This window comes from Manihot esculenta, chromosome 1 (assembly GCF_001659605.2).
Source record: "Manihot esculenta cultivar AM560-2 chromosome 1, M.esculenta_v8, whole genome shotgun sequence".
Classification (NCBI taxonomy): domain Eukaryota; kingdom Viridiplantae; phylum Streptophyta; class Magnoliopsida; order Malpighiales; family Euphorbiaceae; genus Manihot; species Manihot esculenta.
In genome coordinates, this window is record NC_035161.2 from 9,035,197 (window position 1) to 9,056,806 (window position 21,610).

At 41.8% G+C, this 21,610-nt stretch overlaps 1 pseudogene; it reads left to right on the top strand.

Annotated features, from left to right (window-relative positions):
* The first annotated feature begins 8,070 nt into the window (after positions 1-8,070).
* Positions 8,071-21,610, top strand: part of LOC110605989 — a 33,944-nt pseudogene continuing 20,404 nt past the window's right edge.

A 21,610-nucleotide genomic window follows, 5' to 3' on the forward strand; every position in this document is an offset into this window, starting at 1 on the left:
TGTCCACAGAATAGCCACTCCTGACAGGGATGAAGTGAGCAGATTTGGTGAGTCTGTCCACAATCACCCATATGGAGTCCAATCTGTTGGACGTCGCCGGTAACCCCACTACGAAGTCCATAGCTATATTCTCCCATTTCCACTCTGGAATAGGTAGCGGGTTAAGCATTCCAGCCGGCTTCTGATGTTCCAGCTTCACCCTCTGACAAACTTCGCAGGCTGACACAAACTGTGCCACTTCTCTCTTCATAGCTGGCCACTAATAAACTTTCTTCAGATCTTGATACATCTTGGTGGCTCCGGGGTGAACGCTGTATCTTGCATTATGAGCCTCTCTCATAATGTCTCCCTTAAGCCCTATGTCATCTGGTACACATAATCTGTTCCCATAGCGGAGGATCCCCTTACTGTCAAACCTAAACTCTTCATTCTTGCCTGACTGAACAGTCCTGGCAATCTTCACTAACTCTGGGTCCTCATGCTGTTTCTGAGCCACCTGCTCCAGAAACACGGGTGTCACCTTCATCTGTGCAATCAAAGTACCTGTACCAGACAACTCCAACTGTAGACCCTCATTACTGAGCTTGTAAAACTCCTTCACCACCGGTCTCCTCTCTGCCGAGATGTGGGATAGACTGCCAAGTGATTTCCGGCTTAAGGCGTCAGCTACTACATTAGCCTTACCCGGATGATACTGGATTCTGCAATCATAGTCACTGAGCAGCTCTACCCACCTCCTCTGTCTCAGGTTCAGTTCTCTCTGGCTCAAGATGTGCTGCAGGCTCTTATGATCAGTAAAGATCTCACATTTTACCCCATAGAGGTAGTGCCTCCACATCTTGAGTGCAAAGATGACCGCTGCCATTTCAAGATCGTGTGTGGGGTAATTCAACTCATGCCTCTTCAGCTGTCTAGAAGCATAAGCGATCACCTTGCCATTCTGCATCAACACACAACCCAAGCCTACTCTGGATGCATCACAGAACACTGTGAAGTCCTCATTGCTAGTTGGCAGAGCTAACACTGGTGCTGAAGTCAACCTCTTCTTAAGCTCTTCGAAACTCTCTTCACACTGATCGGTCCACAGAAACTTCTGATTCTTCCTGGTCAATCTGGTTAGAGGAGCTGCAATCTTTGAGAAGTCCTGAACGAACCTCCTGTAGTAACCAGCCAAACCCAAGAAACTCCTGATCTCAGTCACTGTGGTGGGTCTAGGCCAGTTAGTCACAGCTTCTATCTTCTTGGGGTCTACTTCAATTCCGTTCTCTAACACTACATGCCCCAAGAACGAGATGCTCCTCAACCAGAATTCACACTTGGAGAACTTGGCATACAAGCCATGTTCCCTCAAGGTCTGCAGAACTATCCTCAGATGATGGGCATGCTCCTCTGCATTCCTGGAATACACTAAGATATCATCTATGAAGACAATAACAAAGTGGTCCAGGTACTGTCTAAACACTCTGTTCATGAGGTCCATGAATACTGCAGGGGCGTTGGTTAACCCGAACGGCGTCACAAGGAACTCATAGTGCCCATATCTGGTCCTGAAAGCTGTCTTTGGTGTGTCTTCTTCCCTTATTCTCAGCTGATGGTACCCTGATCTCAGATCTATCTTGGAGAAACAACCCGCTCCTGCTAGCTGGTTGAATAGATCGTCGATCCTTGGCAATGGGTACTTATTCTTAGTAGTGACTTTGTTCAACTGTCTGTAGTCGATACAAAGTCTGAGGGATCCATCCTTCTTCTTTACAAAGAGCACTGGAGCACCCCAAGGTGAGGTACTCGGTCGGATGAAGCCCTTATCTACTAGATCTTGCAACTGTTCTTTCAACTCTTTCAACTCAGCTGGGGCCATCCTGTAGGGAGGGATAGAGATCGGTCTCGTTCCAGGCATTAACTCTATCTCGAACTCTATCTCCCTAGCAGGTGGTAAACCTGGAAGCTCGTCTGGGAACACGTCTAAGAACTCTCTGACCACTGGCACTGAGGCGGGCTCTCTAACCTGACTGTCTAGCTCTCTCACGTGAGCTAGAAAACCCTGACAACCCCTCCTGAGCAGCCTACGAGCCTGTAGGGCCGATATCATACCTCTAGGTGTACCCCTTTTGTCTCCTCTGAAGACGACTTCTGACCCATCCTGACATCTGAACTTAACTACCTTGTCCCTGCAGTCCAAGGTAGCACCATGGGTAGATAACCAGTCCATCCCTAGAATGACGTCAAAATCAGTCAACTCTAGAACCACAAGGTCGGCGGACATGCATCTTCCCTCCACGAAAACTGGACTACATTGGCAGACTGACTCTGCCACTGACCGGTCACACTTGGGTCCACTGACCCAGAGGGGACACTCTAACTCAGAGACCATCAACCCTAACCTCAGTACGGCTCTCGGAGCGATGAAAGAATGAGATGCACCAGGGTCCATCAATGCATACACATCAGAACAACCAATGATGAGATTACCTGCCACCACGGTGTTGGATGTGTTCGCCTCTTGCTGTGTCATTGTGAAGATCCTCGCTGGAGCTGACGGACCTTCACCTCTGAAACCCGCTGAAGAAGAGGCTGCTCCTCTCCCTCTACCTCTGCCACTGGCTTGAGTTGGTGCTGGAGCTACTGGCTGAGCTACACTGCCTGAACCTGTCTGCTGGGACTGTGCCATAACAGCTGTTCTAGGACAATCCCGAGCCATATGTCCCTCTTGCCCACATCTGAAGCAGGCTCTGGACCCATAGAGGCACACTCCCCTGTGTGGCTTACCACACTTCACACATGCTACATTGTCTGCACCTGAGCTCGAGCCACCTCCAAAACCCAGACCTGACTTGATCTTGCTCCAGAACTTGTTCTTCTTCTGCTTCTTGGTGGTACTGCTCCACCTCTTACTACCTGAACTTAAGGAAGAAGGATCCACTTTTCCCCTACCTGGGGTTTTGGAACCGGAAGGCTGTGCCACTGACTGCTTGACATCTCCCTTGATGATAGCACTGGCCTCCATTCTCCTAGCCATATCGACTATGGTGTGAAAACTCTCTCTATCTGCTGACTGTACCAAGGAGGAATACCTGGGATGGAGCTTCATGATATACCTCCTCGACTTCTTCTGGTCTGTGCTAAGGTCCTGCCCAGCAAATGGCAGCAACTCCATAAACCTGTCAGTATATTCGTCTACACTCATATCATCAGTCTGCCTCAACTGCTCGAATTCTATTATCTTCAATTCCCTTGAACTATCAGGGAAAGCCCATCCTGCAAACTCATTTGCGAAATCCTCCCATGAAAGACTATCCACCCTCGGTTTCACATAGCTCTTGAACCACTCACGGGCCTTCTTGCATTTTAGGGTGAACCCAGCCATCTGAATGGCTCTACTGTCATCCGCCCCTATCTCGTCTGTTATCATTTTGACCCTTTCCAGATACACAAATGGGTCATCACCATTATCATATTGGGGAGCACCCAGCTTCATGTAGTCGGTCATCTTGACCTTGCTCCCACTGGATGAGCTAGGGTTAGAAGGTTGAGTAACTGGGGGTGCTGGTTCTGTAGGTGGTGGAGGTGGGGCAACATTTTCTGTGGTAGGGTTCGCTGGATTTGGGTGATAGGGTGGTGGTGGATACATAGGATACTGTGGGTATGGTGGGTAGTATGGTGGGTATGGCATCTGTGTGGGGTAAGGGCTAAAACTAGGGTAATCTGACGTACCTCCCATCGAATACCCGGGATGTTGTGAGAAAGGTGGGTAATGAGATGGCTGAACAAAACCCGAGGCCTGAGTGCCTCCTTGGGACTCTCCCACACCTTCCTCTGACATACTCATCCCCAAATTGCCATCCCTCCTCTGGTCCACATCCATGTCATCTCCCACATCTTCTGACATACCACCTTGAACTGTTCCTCGTACTGATCTGCTTCTTCCCAGATCTAAAGACCTTCTAGGGTCTCTTGCTACCCTGTCCCTGTTGGACTTGCTAGACATTGCCCTAGGCAATGCTGGAGGACGGACGCTCATGCCCTCATCCTCAGGTGGCACTCCAGTCAATCTTGCAGATCGACGAGTTCCTCTCATCCTGTTTTCTGAGAAACCACACATAGCACAAACATCAGCATCATATGGTTCATGTGGGCACACATGAACCCTCATCACATACATAGCATACATAACATATCATTTATGCACATGTATATAATCATGGCATATCACATCATCATGCAAGACAGGACTCCATATCCTATCCTAGTGGACATGACTTTTCCTACTGTGCTTGACCTGCTAGAACATCTATGAGCCCGACACTCTAGGTCCGATCATATGAACCTAGGGCTCTGATACCACTCTGTAACAGCCCGGAAGTCCGGACCGTTACCGGCGCTAGGATCCAGATCGGCGTAAGGCCGCCGGGACCCGTAGCAAGCCTAACATAACCTGTAATCCTGTTTAATCCCATACATGATCAACAATACTCATAAACCTGTAAACATTCTCATATGACAACCAAGCTCAACCTGTGCATAAACATGAACATAACATAAACCTCCACTGGAGCCCTCATCAAATGCTCCAATGGGGTATCTCATCATACATAAGCTTGGTTGAAACATAACCTCATATCTCATATCATAAAGACCATGTACATACAAGTGGGATTAACAATCTGTATTGGTCAAGCACAACTCTATCCTCAATATTCAAATTACATAACATAACTTAAAACACTTTTACATTACATCATAATACAATTGTCATGTCCACAATCTAACTATTACATAAACATATCTTCCATACTCTGGCTAACCTCCTGATCTACCCTGCACCTGCACATCTGGGGTTAGGGGAGAGGGGTGAGCTATAAAGCCCAGTGAGCAGAATGGAGAAAACATATATTAAATATTTCATGCTTCCATGAAATGCAACACATCACAAACATATCACATAAGGATGGTATTGTCACCTATAGTCCTCAACATAGTCCAATCGTGCCAGGGGCGTAGAATGGGCCTCACTGGTCTTCCTCTTACATACATAACATAACATAACATTCCAATATGCCAGGGGCATAGAATGGGCCTCACTGGTCTTTCTCTTAACATAGTCCAGGGGCGTAGAATGGGCCTCACTGGCAATCCATATCGTATCATCATCATCATCATATCATACCATAGGAGGACCAGAGGATCATCCAATAACCAATCCGCATCCACATCATATTATGCAATGCAACATATTCGTGAATACTAATGTAAACAACCTAAAATATCACATGGCATATATGATGCATGAACATGCTCCAAAAAGTTATATTTCATTTATTTAAAAACTTAAGGTTCATTCCACTCACCTTTGGCTGAAGCTCTACTGACTCTAAAGCAGCTATCTCACTGCTGAGGTCCTCGGTTCCTCGGGTCCGAACCTACACAGGTGGACTCCAATGAGGGACCAATCATACATAAACATAATTCTAATAAACTCCCCAAATACCCCCTAAAACATCAGGAAAACATCACATAGAAATATGCATGAAATGGCTAAACAGGGCACTTTCGGCGGCACCTTCGGCGGCCGAAAGTCCTGGACAGATCCGAAAGTCAGGCACTTTCGGCGGCACCTTCGGCGGCCGAAAGTCCCAGACAGAGACGAAAGTCTCTTTTCGGGGGCAACTTCGGCAGCCGAATGCTGCCTCTACAAAAGAGGGTTCGGCGGCCGAAAGTCACTTCGGCGGCCGAACCTGAGCTTCTCCCGAAGGGCAGAAACTCAGCTCTTCTATGCCCATTTCGCCTCCCAAGCTCAAATCATGCAAAAACTTGTTCTACAACATGCATACTTCACATACATCACACCTAGGGGTCTCAAACTACCATATACCCCATCTACAACACTTCAAACAACACATAAACAAGCTACATTGCTCATCAAAGCATCAAAACCCATAAACTCATCACATACCCTAACATGCATTTCTACCCATAGATCTTGCATAAAACTTATTTAAAACGCATAAGGAGCTTAAGATCGGCTCTTACCTCTTGAAGATCGAGAGAGAGACGACCTAAACTTGGAGATCCAAGAAAATGAGCTCCTGAGTTCCCAAAGCTCCAAAACTTGGTTTAAATGCTCAAAACTTGCAATGTGAGTTTAAAACTCAAGAAGAATGGAAGAGATTTGGAGGAAGAACACAAGATTTGCAAAGGGAAGGTCGGAAGCTTGCTGTGGCCGAAAATGGGAGAAAGCTCACCCATTTCGGCTAAGTGCCCCTTTTATAGGTGGCTGGCCAGGCCACGTTCGGGGGCCGAATGTGCCTCCGTATCCATGCAATGTTCGGCGGCCGAACTTGACTTTCGGCGGCCGAACCTGGACTTCCCTAACTCATGCTTTCGGGGGCCTAACGTGCCTCCAAAACGCATGCATGTTCGGCGGCCGAACTTGACTTTCGGCGGCCGAACCTGGATTTTCCTCCAATGCTATTTTCATGTAAAAACTCATTTTCTTTCATACTTAAAACATTAAAATACATGAAAACATTTTATAAAACATGTTCTTACCCTTCTAGAGATTCCCGACGTTCGAGATCCCACCGGACGGTAGGGATTCCGATACCGGAGTCTAGCCGGGTATTACAATATATTTTGAAAATTATTGTTTAAAGTTTTATATTAACTATTATGTATTTAAATAAAATTTAAACGTTGAACAATTTTCTCTATTTACTTATATATCAAAAAATAACTTGTATTTAATAAAATAATTTATTTTTTATTATTTGATTTTAATTTTAAAAATAAATATATTAATAAATTTATATATAAAAATTTTAATAAAATTTTTAAAATACAAAATGTCATTTTCTTTATTTTAATATTTTTTCTAAAGATTTATTTTAATATTTAAAGGATTTGTTTGTTAATTAAAATAATTTAAGGATTTATATGACTGTATTAGTCCTTATTTTCAAGAGCCTTTTACTTAAATAAAAATATTTTTAGTGTAAGATTCTAAAAAAATAAAATTAATATATTTACAATTAGATAAAAATATATAATTGTTTATTCATTATGAGATTGAAAGAAAATTTTTTTAATAACAAGATATGGGATGGGAGAATTGATCCCAATTATACTATATTGAACAACCCAGTCACAAAACAACGCACCTGCAGACAGTAGACCAACCCCACAACTTGAACAACCCAGCCCCAAACAAGCACCAGGCCTACCAGCAACAACTCCAAACCATCGACTCATTCCCGCTCAAACCACAATGCAAGTAACCAAAAGCCTAGAAGGCATTGGTCACATCCAAAGACCCAACATATACCGCATCCGCAATATTTGCAATAGTGGTACAATCCTTTAACAGAAAACAATAGTTGTAGAAGTACCAATCAAGCTGCAGATCAACTAGTGTGCAGTCATTAACAACGAAACCAAGAACCAACAATCCCAAGAAATAAAGCAAATGAGTCCCAAGTCCTACAAACACCCATCTATAACAAACCCATTTCGTGATACCAACTCCAGTACAACCTAAAACTTGCAGCATCCATATAACTTTGGCAACAGATGCCTAAACTCATACCACAACAACTACTCCCAGCAATCAGAGTGCAGCAACTGATACTTTTTACAGCCGAATAAAAGACGGCAGCTATCTTCCCCCAATCACAATGACTACTCCCGGTAAGCACAAAGCTTTCACCATCATCTAGCATCCAACCATCCAGAGGTAAAATAATTGCAGCACAATCATATTAATAAAAACAACACAACAGCCTCCACCCACAACAACTATCACGACCATTCAGAGAAACCTCTTGCATTATCACAAAATTGCATTGTTGAATGACCTTATATTCGTTGTATGTCCAAACCTTATCCACACTAACTTGCGAGAAAAACACTAGGCATCTGTTGGTTATGTGCTTCAACTCTATTGTTCTTCTTTGGGCAGTTTTAATGGCATTTACTATTTTTGCTTCTCATTTTTTTAGTCATTCGCTTACCTTATAGCGATTTTAGAATTTTGCCTATCTTTAGTTGAAGCATCATTCGCTGGTGGGAGGAGGCAGAATGGCCAAACATCTATCCTTCCCAGATTTCAGGTTATATAGGCCTAGAATTATAAATGAGGTCAAGTTTCTAGGTAGTGCCAAGTTATTGGATGAAAACAGAGCCATCCAATTTCCAAATGAATCTTAAGCTACTGATTTAAGACATCAAGCTGGCCAAGCCATCTACTATGTAATGACCCAGAAACTAAACCGCTACCGGCGCTAGGATTCAGGTCAAATTAAGGTCACTGAAACCCATAGTAAGTATATCCTGTTACATCTGATATAATTCCAAACAATGATTATAAAAATATATAAAAACATTTTCATTTCATGAACCAAAACTCGACATGTGCATGCAACATAACTAAAAACATCAAACCCATACTAGACCCTCATCAAATCTCCAGTATGCTCATCAATACATGCCTTAGTTTGGTCCAAACAAAACCTAAACTTTAAAATTTTTACATAATAAGATCATGAACAAAGGAATTATAAAAGAAAACTCGGACAAAACACAATTCTAATCCATAATATGTATTACATCAGAATTATACCATCAAATACTACTGATCTCTCGAACTAACTCTAGTCCTGCAAACCTAAGGTTAGGGGAAAGAGATAAGCTACAAGAGCCTAGTGAGCAGAAATAATAAAACATATGATCGTATGAATGCATCATAATACAAATAACTCACATCAAGATGGACTTGTCACTAGTAATCCTCCATAATTTTAATAGTGCTCGGCCCACAACGAGTGCTCCTCAGGACTTCCTCTTAAACATAACATAACATATCCATAGTACTAAGGGCATAGAATGGGCGACCTTGGTCTTTCCATATCCATCATAACATATCATAGCATGGTCAAGGACTAGTGAGTCATCCAACATCTATCCACAATAACAATTAATTGTGCAATGCATCATATTTATGAATTCTAATGAAAAAAAAACTAATAATATACACATGGCATTTGTGATGCATGAGCATGGTTAAAACGTTTGATTTCTTTAAAATAATAGTTTAGTTTAGTTCTACTCATCTCTGGCTAACGCAAGCTAGCTCTTAAGCAATTATCTCACTACTGGCCTCTAGGGTCTCCGAAGTCCGATTTTATATAAATAGACTTAAATGAGGGACCAAACATAACTTTTACAACTCTTAAAACTATCTCAAGGAATCCATATAAACATATAAGAAAACATGCAGGAAACAAGCTGAAAATAGTTTGACAAGGGACTTTTGGCCGCGGATTTGCTAGCTTAAAGTCCCCTTATAGATCTAGAAGTCAAACTTTTAGAGGCACTTTTAGCTGCCAAAGGTGGCTACCTTGAGTGAAAATTCGGCGGTCAAACTTGAGTTTTGGCTTCATGCCAAATCCAATTTTGCTTCTGCAATCCAGCCCCAAATGCAACCAAACCAATACGTAAGCCTATAAAACTACTCAAAAACATAACTAGAGTCATAAAAAGACATAGAAATAAGGAAAGGAACCACATGTATTCATTAAACATGGATTAAAGTACATATTCAAACTTTAAACCTAAAATACTTGATAGATCTTGCATGCAAAACCATTAAAACAAAACAACTTGCATTTTCTTTACAAAAATTACAGGACCGAAGAGAGGCAAGGATTTGTTTACCTCTTTAAGACCAAACTACAACTGCAACAAGGATTTTGAGAGAGGAGAAAGAGGTTTGAACACCTTTGACTTTAAGCTTTTAACCCAAAACTTTGATCTTTAAAACCGAGAGAAAGACTTGTGAATTGTCTGAAGAGAAAAATGAAAAGACCATACTACAACTGCAACAAGGATTTTGAGAAAGGAGAAAGAGGTTTGAACACCTTTGACTTTAAGCTTTTAACCCAATACTTTGATCTTTAAAACTGAGAGAAAGACTTGTGAATTGTTTGAAGAGAAAAATGAAGGAATAATTCAAAAACATTAAAGAATGTGCTTGGACTTATCTTTGCCCAAAAATGGAGAAAGATTTCTCTCCTTTTCGAGCTGGAGCCCTTTTATAGGTGGCTGATGAAGTCACCTTTAGCGGCTAAATCTTAAAACTTTTCTAAAATATTTTTTAAAGTACATTTTAAAATACTTAAAATTCATTTTATCCTTCTAAAATTTTCAGTTCTGAGATTCTGGATTCTAACGAAGATTCTGTCAGAAATTTAAAATTCTGACATTGAAATTTAGCTGGGTATTACATATTCTTTCTCAATCCGTCTTCTTGATCCATTCACTAGCACTCCTGCTTCCTTTGAGACTTCATTTTCTTTTCAGTTTAGCAACTTCACCACTTCTCATGTGAACTCCACCAACGATTCTTCCACTAGCAAAGGTAATTGCCTCGTCTTTATTATTGTCCCTAGTGAATTCACTGTGAGTAGGCCTAGTCCATGACTAGCCACACTCAATGATGCTTGCAAGGACAACTACAAAGTAGTTGCCATTGAATTTAACACCCTTAATAATCTAGAATTTGGAGATCCGAATGACAACCATGTTGGAATCAATCTTAGGACTATTATTTCTAGATTGACTTTTAATACCTTTGATGTTGGTATCTCCCTTAAGGATGGCTCTGTTCACCAAGCTTGTATTGCATATGATGGTCCTCGCCGTTGGATGGATATACACCTAGGATCCAAGCCAATCTTCTCTGGTCCTCTTGTGTTGGGGAAAGGGGATTAACGATTGCAGAAAACAGAGGATAAAATTAGTTATCTAAATTTGGGCGATACTAAAATTAGATAACATACCAGATAGCTAAAAAAAATATAGCTAACTGAACTAGCAAACTAGATTTTGGAACTGACAACTTTATTCAGATATTGCAATATATTTGATAGTTTGATATGCTATTCACTTCAGTATACTGCAATAATGAATAAGTGCATTTTAAATAGGCATTACAAAGAAACTAATAAAATATAAATGAGAAGATACTGCCACTACAGTGAACGTAGTTTGACTTAATAATAGACAAGGAAATGGAACCTAAAAAATTTGAACAGAAAATAACTAACAAAGACTAAATCAAAGTAATCTTAACCATATGCTAATTTTAAATCAATCTTCAATGCACCCCTTGATTCAAAATTGCACACTCCAAGTTAATTTCTGAAATAGACAGCTTGTCTCGAGAAAGTGACTTTGTGAAAATATCTGCCACTTGATAATTTGTACTACAATATTGTAATAAAATCACTCCTTGTGCCATAAGATCAAGAATAAAGTGAACTCGAATGTCTATATGCTTTGTTCTTTCATGAAAAGCTGGATTTTTAGATATTGCAATTGCTGCTTTATTGTCACAATAAATCTCAGTTGCTCCATCTTGTTCTTGCCATAAATCTGCAAGAATTATTCTTAGCCAAATTCCTTGGCATGTTAATGTAGTTATAGCTACATATTCTGCTTCTGATGAAGACAAGGCTGTTGTACTTTAATTTTTAGAACTCCAGGAAATAGCTACTGACCCAATCTTAAACATATAACCTGAGGTACTTCTTCTGCCTTCTAAACATCCAGCCCAATCACTATCACTGAAAACTAGACAGTCTAAAATATACAACTTTTGTATACCTCAATCCAAAATCAACAATACCAGCTACATAATGCATGACTCTTTTTGTAGCTCCAAAATGATGCTTTGAAGGATAGTGCATGAACCTGGAAATTACTCCAACTGAAAAGGCAATATCAGGTTTTATATGGGTTAAGTAAATTAGGCCACCAACCATACTTCTAAAATAGCTTGCATTAGCTAGTTCAGTTCCATCATTAACCTGGAACTTCTCATTTAAATTCATGGGGTAGTTGTAGTCTTACAATTCAGCATATTAAATCTTTTAAGCAAATCAATTGCATATTTCCTTTGAGATACAAAGATTCCATCTTCAACTTGCTTGACTTCTAATCCAAGGAAATAATGCAACAACCCCAAATCTGATATTTCAAATTTTTTCTTGATGCACAGCTTCAACTCATTAATTAGAGAAGAAAAAGAACCCATATATATCATATCATAAAAAAAAAGGCAAACAATAAGATCATTTGTACCTTGCCTCTTTAAGTAGAGAGTAGGTTCATTCTTACTTTGTTCAAAACCATTCTCCAGAAAATAGCTATCTATTTTTCTGTACGATGCCCGAGGAGCTTGCTTAAGCCCATACAATGCCTTTCTTCTCTTGTATACTTGCTCTTCTTTCCCACAAACAACAAAACCTTCAGGTTGGGACACATACACTTCCTCTTCCAGCTCTCCATTTAGGAATGCAGATTTAATATTAAATTGGTAGATTGGCCAATTTAATTGAGTAGCTAAGGCTAAAAGAGTTCTCATCATTTCAAATCGTGCAACATGAGAGAAGGTATCATAGTAATCCACACCTTGTTCTTGTGAATAGTCTTTTACTACAAGTCTTGCTTTCATTTTTGAATGCTACTATCTGCTTGAAACTTTATTTTAAAGACCCATTTGACTCCAATGGCTTTCTTATCTTTAGAAAGATCTACCAATTCCCAAGTTTCATTCTTTTGTATTGATGCAATTTCATCTTTCATAGCATTGCGCCACTCTTCTTTCTCCACGGCTTCTTCAAAAGTTGTTAGATTAGCTATAAATAATACTTGTAAAGTCTCATAAATTTCAGCCTATGATATGAATCTTCTTGGAGGAATTCATCTTCAGATGAGGATAAGCTTGCTATACAGGAAAAGTAGCTTGTTGTATCTGAATAGGTGGAGACTTGCTGTATTTCAACTGAACTTTTAATCTATATGCTGTCTGAATTTTCTTGCCAATGCCAACTTGCATTTTGATCAAAGACAACATTCCTGCTCACAATGACTTTGCCATTAATAGGATTATATAAACTATATGCTTTAGATTGAACACAATAACCAACAAAAATATATTTTGCTTATTAATCATCAATTTTTCTATAATTATGAGAATCAATCAAAGCATAGGCAATACAACAAAATATTTTCAAATGGCTTACTGATAGTCTTCTACCACTCCAAGTTTCAACTGGTGTTTTGTTCAAAATAGTCTTTGTTGGTGATAAATTAACCAAGTAAATGGTAGTTGCAACACTTTCTGTCCAAAAAACATATGGTAATCTCTTGGCCTTTAACAAACTTCTTGCCATTTCCACCACCGTGTGATTCTTTTGCTCTGCTACTCCATTTTGCTCTGATGTATATGGAGCTGTTAATTCTTTGTGAATGCCTTCATCTTCACAAAATTCTATTGGTTTGAAGTGTTTTTATACTTTTCCCACTTTATTTCTCAACAAATTCCTTGAATTTCTTGAAAACCACAAAAGTTTCTTACTCGAATTGTAGAAAATATACCCAGCTCATCCGGCTAAAATACTTCACACAAATCTAGAGACTCTATTTTAGATAACCCAAAAACTATCTGTTTTTGACTCAACAACTAGAGATCCTTTATATACAGATACCTATACCGTAAATGCCACAATATGTATTCACTTCTCTCTTTGACAATAAGAGCATTATTCTCAACACTAGAGACTTCAAAAGGAAACAACTTATTTTTAGACATGGAAACATTGACTATAATCTGATTTGATTTTTTTATTTCTAACTTCACATGACTCATCATCGAATAAAATAGAATATCCACAACCTATTAGTTGCCCAATCTCAACAAATTCTGTGTTAAACTTGGAATGAAATAGACATTGTGCAGGAGCTTTATATTACCATTTTTAATTGCTATTGTGCCTTTGCCTTCAATTTGCATTTGCTTGTCATCACCAACCCTTACTGTCAACTTGTATGACTCATCAAGCTCTTTGAACAATGACTTTATGCCGATCATGTGATTAGAGCATCCATTGTCTAAAAACCAAATATCACTTGAAGTTATTATGCTGTCTTCATAAGTCATGAACAACTTGGTCTCCTCTTTCTCTTCTACATAATTAGCTTGCTGAATTCATTTCCAGCAATATGCTTTTACATGTCCATATTTTTTGCAGTAGTAGCATTGAATACTGTTTCTGCTAGTTCCCTGATTCTCTATTCTTTGTTCATGCCGCTCATTTCTTTACCCATGACCTCCTTTGTCTCTGTATCCTCCTTTTCCACATCCTCTGTCAGCTGCTTCACTTTTTATATGAAAGGCTTTCTCTTTGTAACGACCCGAAAATCGGACCACTACCGGCGCTAGGATCCAGATCGGCTTAAGGCCGCCAGGACCCGTAGCAAGCCTGACATACAACCTGTAAACCTGTTTAATCCCATACATGATCAACATATATATAAAAATTTGAACTTTTCTCATTCAATTACCAAACTCAACCTGTGCATGCATAAATCATCTCTATAATCATCAACCCCACATTGGAAACCTCATCAATGCTCTAATGGGGTAACATTCATACCTTAAGTTTGGTTTACATAAAACATTCATAAATCATTACTTTGGAGAGATCATGTATTAAAAGGGATAACCATACAAACTAGGGTCAAGCACATTCTAATCCTCAATAACATCATTTCATTACATAACCATTCAATACAATACATTTCAATATCCGTCATGTCTACCACTAGCTATTACATAAACAAGACTTTACTCTAGCTGACCTCCTGGTCTATTCCGTACCTGCATACCAGGGGAATTAGGGAAAGGGGTGAGCTACTAGAGCCCAGTGAGCAGAATAGTAATACATTAAAATCAAACATTAAAATTTCATGCTTTCATGGAATGCAACACATCACAAACAAATCACATCAAGGATGGTGTTGTCACCTATAGTCCTCTACATTCCAAAGTGTCGGGACGTAGAATGGGTCAACCGGTCATTCTCTTAAACATAACATAACATAACATTCCAAGATGCCGGGATGTAGAATGGGTCAACCGGTCTTTCCCTTACATAGTGCCGGGACGTAGAATGGGTCAACCGGACTGCCATACCATACCATACCGTATCATGTCACATCGCATCATGTCGAGGACTAAGGATCATCCAACATCCATCCACATCCATCATAGAATTATGCAATGCAGCATATTCGTGAATTCTAATGCAAACAACCTAGGATATCACATGGCATTCATGATGCGTGAACATGCTCAAACTTTATAATATATTTGTTTTAAAACATAAAGGTTTATTCTACTCACCTCTGGCTAGCTCTGAAAATATCCTGGAGCAGCTGACTCACTACTGGGGTCCTCAGTTCCTCGGGTCCGAACCTACACAGGTGGACTCAAATGAGGGACCAAACATACTAGAACATGACTCTAAAAACATCCTCCAAAAAACCCCCTAAAACACCTCAAAACATCCATAGAAAACATGCAAAGGAAGGCTGAACAGGGCATTTTCGGCGGCAGGTTCGGCGGCCAAAAGTCCCTCCAGAGCCGAAAGTCAGGCAGGTTCGGCGGCACCTTCGGCGGCCGAAAGTGCCCTCCAGAGACGAAAGTCCTTTTTCGGGGGCAGGCTTCGGCAGCCGAAAGGCTTGCCTCACAGGCAGGTTCGGCGGCCGAAAGTCCTTCGGCTGCCGAACCTGGTTTCTGCCAAAAGGGCAGAAACTCGGCTCAAACATGCTCCCATGCCTCCCAAACTTCCAAACATGCATTTTTCCTATTCTACAACATGCATACTCAAGCATACAAGCTCCTAGGGGCTTTAAACCATCAAGAACCCCAACTACAACACATCAAACAACCCACATTGCTCATAAACATACATAAACCCATAAACATAACAAAAACCTAACATGCATTCCTACCCCATAGATCTTCATAAAACTTGTTTAAAACATACTATAAGCTCAAGATCGGCTCTTACCTCTTGAAGATCGAGAGAGAGACGACCTAAACTTGGAGAACCAAGGAAAAGAGCTCCTGAGTCTTCCAAGCCTCAAAACTTGCTTTAATGCTAAAAAATCTTCAAAACAAAGTGAAAACTCATGAAAATCATGAAAGATTTGTAGGAAGAAACTCAATATCGGCGAGGGACGGCGGAGAACTCACCTTGGCCGAAAATGGGGAGAAAAGCTCGCCCATTCGGACAAGGAGACCCTTTTATAGGTGGCTGGCCAGGCCACTTTCGGAGGCCTAACGTGCCTCCGCATGCATGCCATGTTCGGCGGCCGAACCTGGACTTCCCTCACTTATGCTTTCGGGGGCCTAAAGCACACCCGAAGCACATGCACGTTCGGCGGCCGAACCTGGGTCTTCCTCCAAGATTAATTTTCATGCAAAAACTCATTTCTTACTTGATTAAAACTATAAAATACATTAAAACGTTTTATAAAAATATGGTTTCACCCTTCTAGAGGTTTCCGACATCCGAGATTCCACCGGACGGTAGGAATTCCGATATCGGAGTCTAGCAGGGTATTACATTCTCCCCCCCTTAAGAACATTCGTCCCCGAATGTTCCTCAACTAGCACAAGCAAAGCATAATACACATAATACACATCATACACATATAACACATGAAACACACACAAAACTAACCTCAGAAGAGATAAGGGAACTGCTGGAGCATGGACTCCCGTGTCTCCCAAGTGCATTCTTCCATATTGTGGTGGTTCCAAAGGACTTTCACCATCGGGATTTCCTTGTTTATCAGCTTCCTGATCTGGGTGTCAAGAATCCGCACTGGATGTTCAATATAGGTGAGATCTTCTTGGATCTCCACATCAGGCTCACTAAGAACCTTGCCCGGATCTGACACGAACTTCCTCAACATGGAAACATGGAAAACCGGATGGATTCTTTCCATTGAAGCAGGTAAATCCAGCTTGTACGACACATTCCCAATCTTCTGCAAGATTTCAAAGGGTCCGATGTATCGTGGGGCTAGCTTACCTTTCTTTCCAAAACGAACCACTCCTTTCATTGGAGACACCTTGAGCAATACCAAATCTCCCTCCTGAAACTCTACCTGCCTTCTGCGGATGTCTGCATAACTCTTCTGCCTGCTTGTAGCAGTCTTGATCCTCTCTCTGATCATGGGCACCACCCTGCTGGTGATCTCAACTAACTCTGGCCCTGCTAAGGACCTCTCTCCAACTTCTTCCCAATAGACAGGTGACCTGCACTTCCTTCCATACAAAGCTTCGTAAGGAGCCATCCCTATGCTAGCATGATAGCTGTTATTGTAGGCAAACTCCACCAAAGGTAGATGCTGCCTCCAAGAACCGCCAAAATCTAGCACACACATTTTGAGCATATCTTTGATAGTCTGGATGGTCCTTTCTGACTGTCCGTCAGTCTGGGGGTGAAAGGCAGTACTGAAATCCAACCTGGTACCCATAGCATTTTGCAGACTCCGCCAAAATCTGAAGGTGAACTGGGGCCCTCTATTAGACACTATCGAAACAGGAACCCCATGCAGCCTTACCACTTCATCAACATACACCTGCGCTAATTTATCCACAGAGTAGTTGCTCCTGACAGGGATGAAGTGAGCAGATTTGGTGAGTCTGTCCACAATCACCCATATGGAGTCTAATCTGTTGGATGCTGCCGGTAACCCCACCACGAAGTCCATAGCTATATTTTTCCATTTCCACTCTGGAATAGGTAGTGGGTTAAGCATTCCAGTCGGCTTCTGATGTTCCAGCTTCACCCTTTGACATATTTCGTAGGCTGACACAAACTGTGCCACTTCCCTCTTCATAGCTGGCCACCAATAAACTTTCTTCAAATCTTGATACATCTTGGTGGCTCCTGGGTGAACACTGTACCTGGCATTATGAGCTTCCCTCATAATGTCTCCCTTTAGACTGATGCCATCTGGTACACATAATCTGCTCCCATAGCGGAGGATCCCCTTGCTGTCAAATCTAAATTCACTATCTTTGCCTGACTGAACAGTCCTGGCAATCTTCACTAACTCTGGGTCCTCGTGCTGTTTCTAAGCCACCTGCTCCAGAAACACAGGTGTCACTTTCAACTGGGCTATCAAAGCACCTGTACCAGACAACTCAAGCTGTAGACCTTCATCAATGAGCTTGTAAAACTCCTTCACCACCGGTCTCCTCTCTGCCGACATATAGGACAAACTGCAGAGTGATTTCCGGCTTAAGGCGTCTGCCACAACATTCGCCTTACCCGGATGGTACTGAATCTTGCAATCATAATCACTTAGCAGTTCTACCCATCTCCTTTGCCTCAAATTCAGCTCTCTCTGACTCAGGATGTACTGCAGGCTCTTATGATATGTAAAGATCTCACATTTTACCCCATAAAGGTAGTGCCTCCATATCTTGAGTGCAAAGATCACTGATGCCATTTCCAGGTCATGTGTAGGGTAATTCAACTCATGCTTCTTCAGCTGTCTAGAAGCATAAGCAATCACCCTTTCATTCTGCATTAGCACACAACCCAATCCCACTCGAGATGCATCACAGAACACTGTGAAATCTTCATTGCTAGCTAGCAGAGCTAACACTGGTGCTGACGTTAACCTCTTCTTAAGCTCTTCAAAACTCTCTTCGCATTGGTCGGTCCACGCAAACTTCTGATTCTTCCTGGTCAATCTAGTCAGAGGAGCCGCGATCTTAGAGAAGTCCTGAACAAACCTCCTGTAGTAGCCCGCCAAACCCAAGAAACTCTTGATTTCTATCACTGAAGTGGGTCTAAGCCAGTTAGCCACAGCTTCTATCTTCTTGGGGTCCACCTGTATTCCATTTTCTGACACTACATGCCCCAAGAATGAAATGCTCCTCAGCCAGAACTCACACTTAGAGAACTTGGCATACAAGCCGTGTTCCCTCAAGGTCTGCAAAACCGTCCTCAGATGATGGGCATGCTCCTCTGCATTCCTGGAATACACTAAGTGTAATACCCGGCTAGACGCCGGCATCAGAATTCCTACTTTCCGGCAGAATCTCCGTTGGACTCTAGAATTGGAGGATGTCGGAAGGTTCTAGAAGGGTAAGAGAAAGTTTGTCTAAAATCTTTTTAAGTGTTTTAAGGTTTTGAAAGGTCTTGAACGAGAAGGACGTGAGTTTTGAAGAGAAAAGGCCAAGGGAACAAAGTGCGGGTTCGGCCGCCGAAAGTGATGTTCGGCTGTCGAAAGTGCCTTAGGTTTGGCCCCCGAAACTCCAAGTTCGGCCGCCGAACGTTGCATGGTTTTGCATGCAGGTTTGGCCGCCGAAGCTGAGGCGGTCAGCCGCCTATAAAGAGCCCTCAGTCGGTGAAATGGATCAGATTTGCTTCCTTTTCACTCCCAGAGGTGAGTTCTTATTCCTCTTGGATGGTTTTTATGGTTTTTCATCAAATCTTTCAAAGTTAAGTGAGTTTTATCCTTGTTTTGAAGGTTTTGTACTTTGAGCAAAGTTTTGGAGAGTTGTTTATCAGTTGTATAGAGTATGTTTGGTACCTCATTTGAGTCCTCCATTATAGGATTGGACCCGAGGAACCGAGGTGTTTAGCAGTAGTAGCTGCTTCAGAGTTAGAGGTAGCCCAGAGTTAGCCAAGCATTGGCTACAGGTGAGTGGAACTACACTGGATGTTTTAAATTGTGAAATGACACGCTTCTAGCATGATCCATGCATCATAAAATGCCATGTTATGTATTAGGTTGTGTTGCATTAGAATCCGCGAATATGATGTATTGCATAAGATGTTATTCGTGTGGATGAATGTTGGATGATCCTTAGCCCTTGATATAAGCTGAGATACTAGATGAGATATGGCATGAGATAACCATACCAGGTCGCTCCTGGACAGACCAGGTCGCTCCTGGTACTGTGAGACAGTCAGGTAAGAGTCAGTCAGTTAAGAGAAGTCCAGGTGATCGATCTAGTCTCCCTGGCACAGTTGGACTAGAAGAAAAGACTAGGTGACCAACCTAGTCTCCCTGGCACAGTTGGACATATTATTATATGTATATAGTAGAGGGCTATTGGTGACAAGTTCATCCTTGAGATGATATGTTTGTGATGTGACGCATTTCATGAAAGCATGTAATTAATGAACTGTTTTATTGTTCCTCCTCACTGGGCTGTAGTAGCTCATCCCACTCCCTTAACCCCAGTTTTGCAGGTTCCGAGATAGCTATGGGAAGTCAGAGTCAGCAAGAGTAAAGAGGAAAGAGATGCATGAATGTATGTTTGTAAGAGAATAGTGGACATGATGTAATTAAAAGATTAGTTTGTAATGTAATGTATAGAAATGTATTGTCAGATAATGGATAGAATTGTGCTTTACCCTAGTGTCTTTGCCTTAGTGTGAGGTATGATTAATCCCTTTATACATGGATCCTGTTTTACGTTTTTTGATGAGAAATGTGTGAAAACCAAGGCGGACGTGTGATATGCTGACCCTATGTGAGTGGGTTCTATGTTTTCAGACATAGTGCATGCAGGTCGAGCTTGGTAACTCTAAGGAGAGTGTACAGGATTGTTGTTATGTTGAACCATGTATGGGATTTATCAGGTACACAGAGAGTATAGTCGGCTTGCTACGGGTCCCGGCGGCCTTAAACCGATCTGGATCCTAGTGCCAGTGATGGTTCGGACAGTTACAGAGGGATACCGGTTTCGGGTCGTTACAGATTGGTATCAGAGCATAGGGCCTCAAGAGTACGATGTGTTGAGCAAAGATGCTCAAGGAATAGAGATATCCCACATCGGAAAGAGGTGTTGTTTTGTATAGGAGGGTAAGCACAATAGGTAAAAATCATGTCCACTAGGATAGGATGTGGAGTCTTGTCTTGCATGATGATGTGAAATGCCATGATGAGATGCATGTGCATTAGTGATATGTTCTCTATATGTGTTGTGGATTCATGTGTTCTCACATGGATCATTTGATGTTTTGTGTGATGTTGTGCTTTTCAGAAACAGGATGAGAGGAACTCGTCGATCTGCTAGATTGACTAGAGCTCCACCAGAGAATGAGGGCATGGATGCCCATCTCCCTGTTCTGCAAAGGGCAACGTCAGGTAGATTAAGCAGAGAAGGTACATCAAGGGACCCTAGAAGGTCTTTTGATGAGAGTAGAAGGGGAGCAGCTCAGGGTGGTATGTCAGGGGATATGAGGGAAGTAGAGGAGGATGAGCAGAGAAGAGAGGGTAGCTTGGGCATGGGTATGTTAGGAGCGAATATGGGTGAGTCGCAAGGAGGCACTCAGGCCTCGAGATTTGTTCCACCTCAGTATCTGCCCTACCCGTGGGGGTCAGGGTATCCGATGGGTGGTACAGCGGGTTTTCCTAGTTATAACCCATATCCCACCTTTATGCCCTATCCTCCCTTTTACCCGCCATATCCACAGTATACCATGGTTCCACCCTTCTTTTGTTACCCAGGTTCAGTAAACCCGACCCCAGGGAATGTTGCACCTCCTCCACCACCAGTAGAACCAGTAGCCCCAGTTATCCAAACACCTAAGCCTAGTTCACCTGGAGGAAGTGAGGTAAAGATGACAGACTATGTGAGATTGGATGTTCCCAAGTTTGAACCAGGTGATGACCCTTTGGAGTATCTCAAAACGGTCAAGAGGATAACTGATGAGTTGGGAGCTAGTGAGAG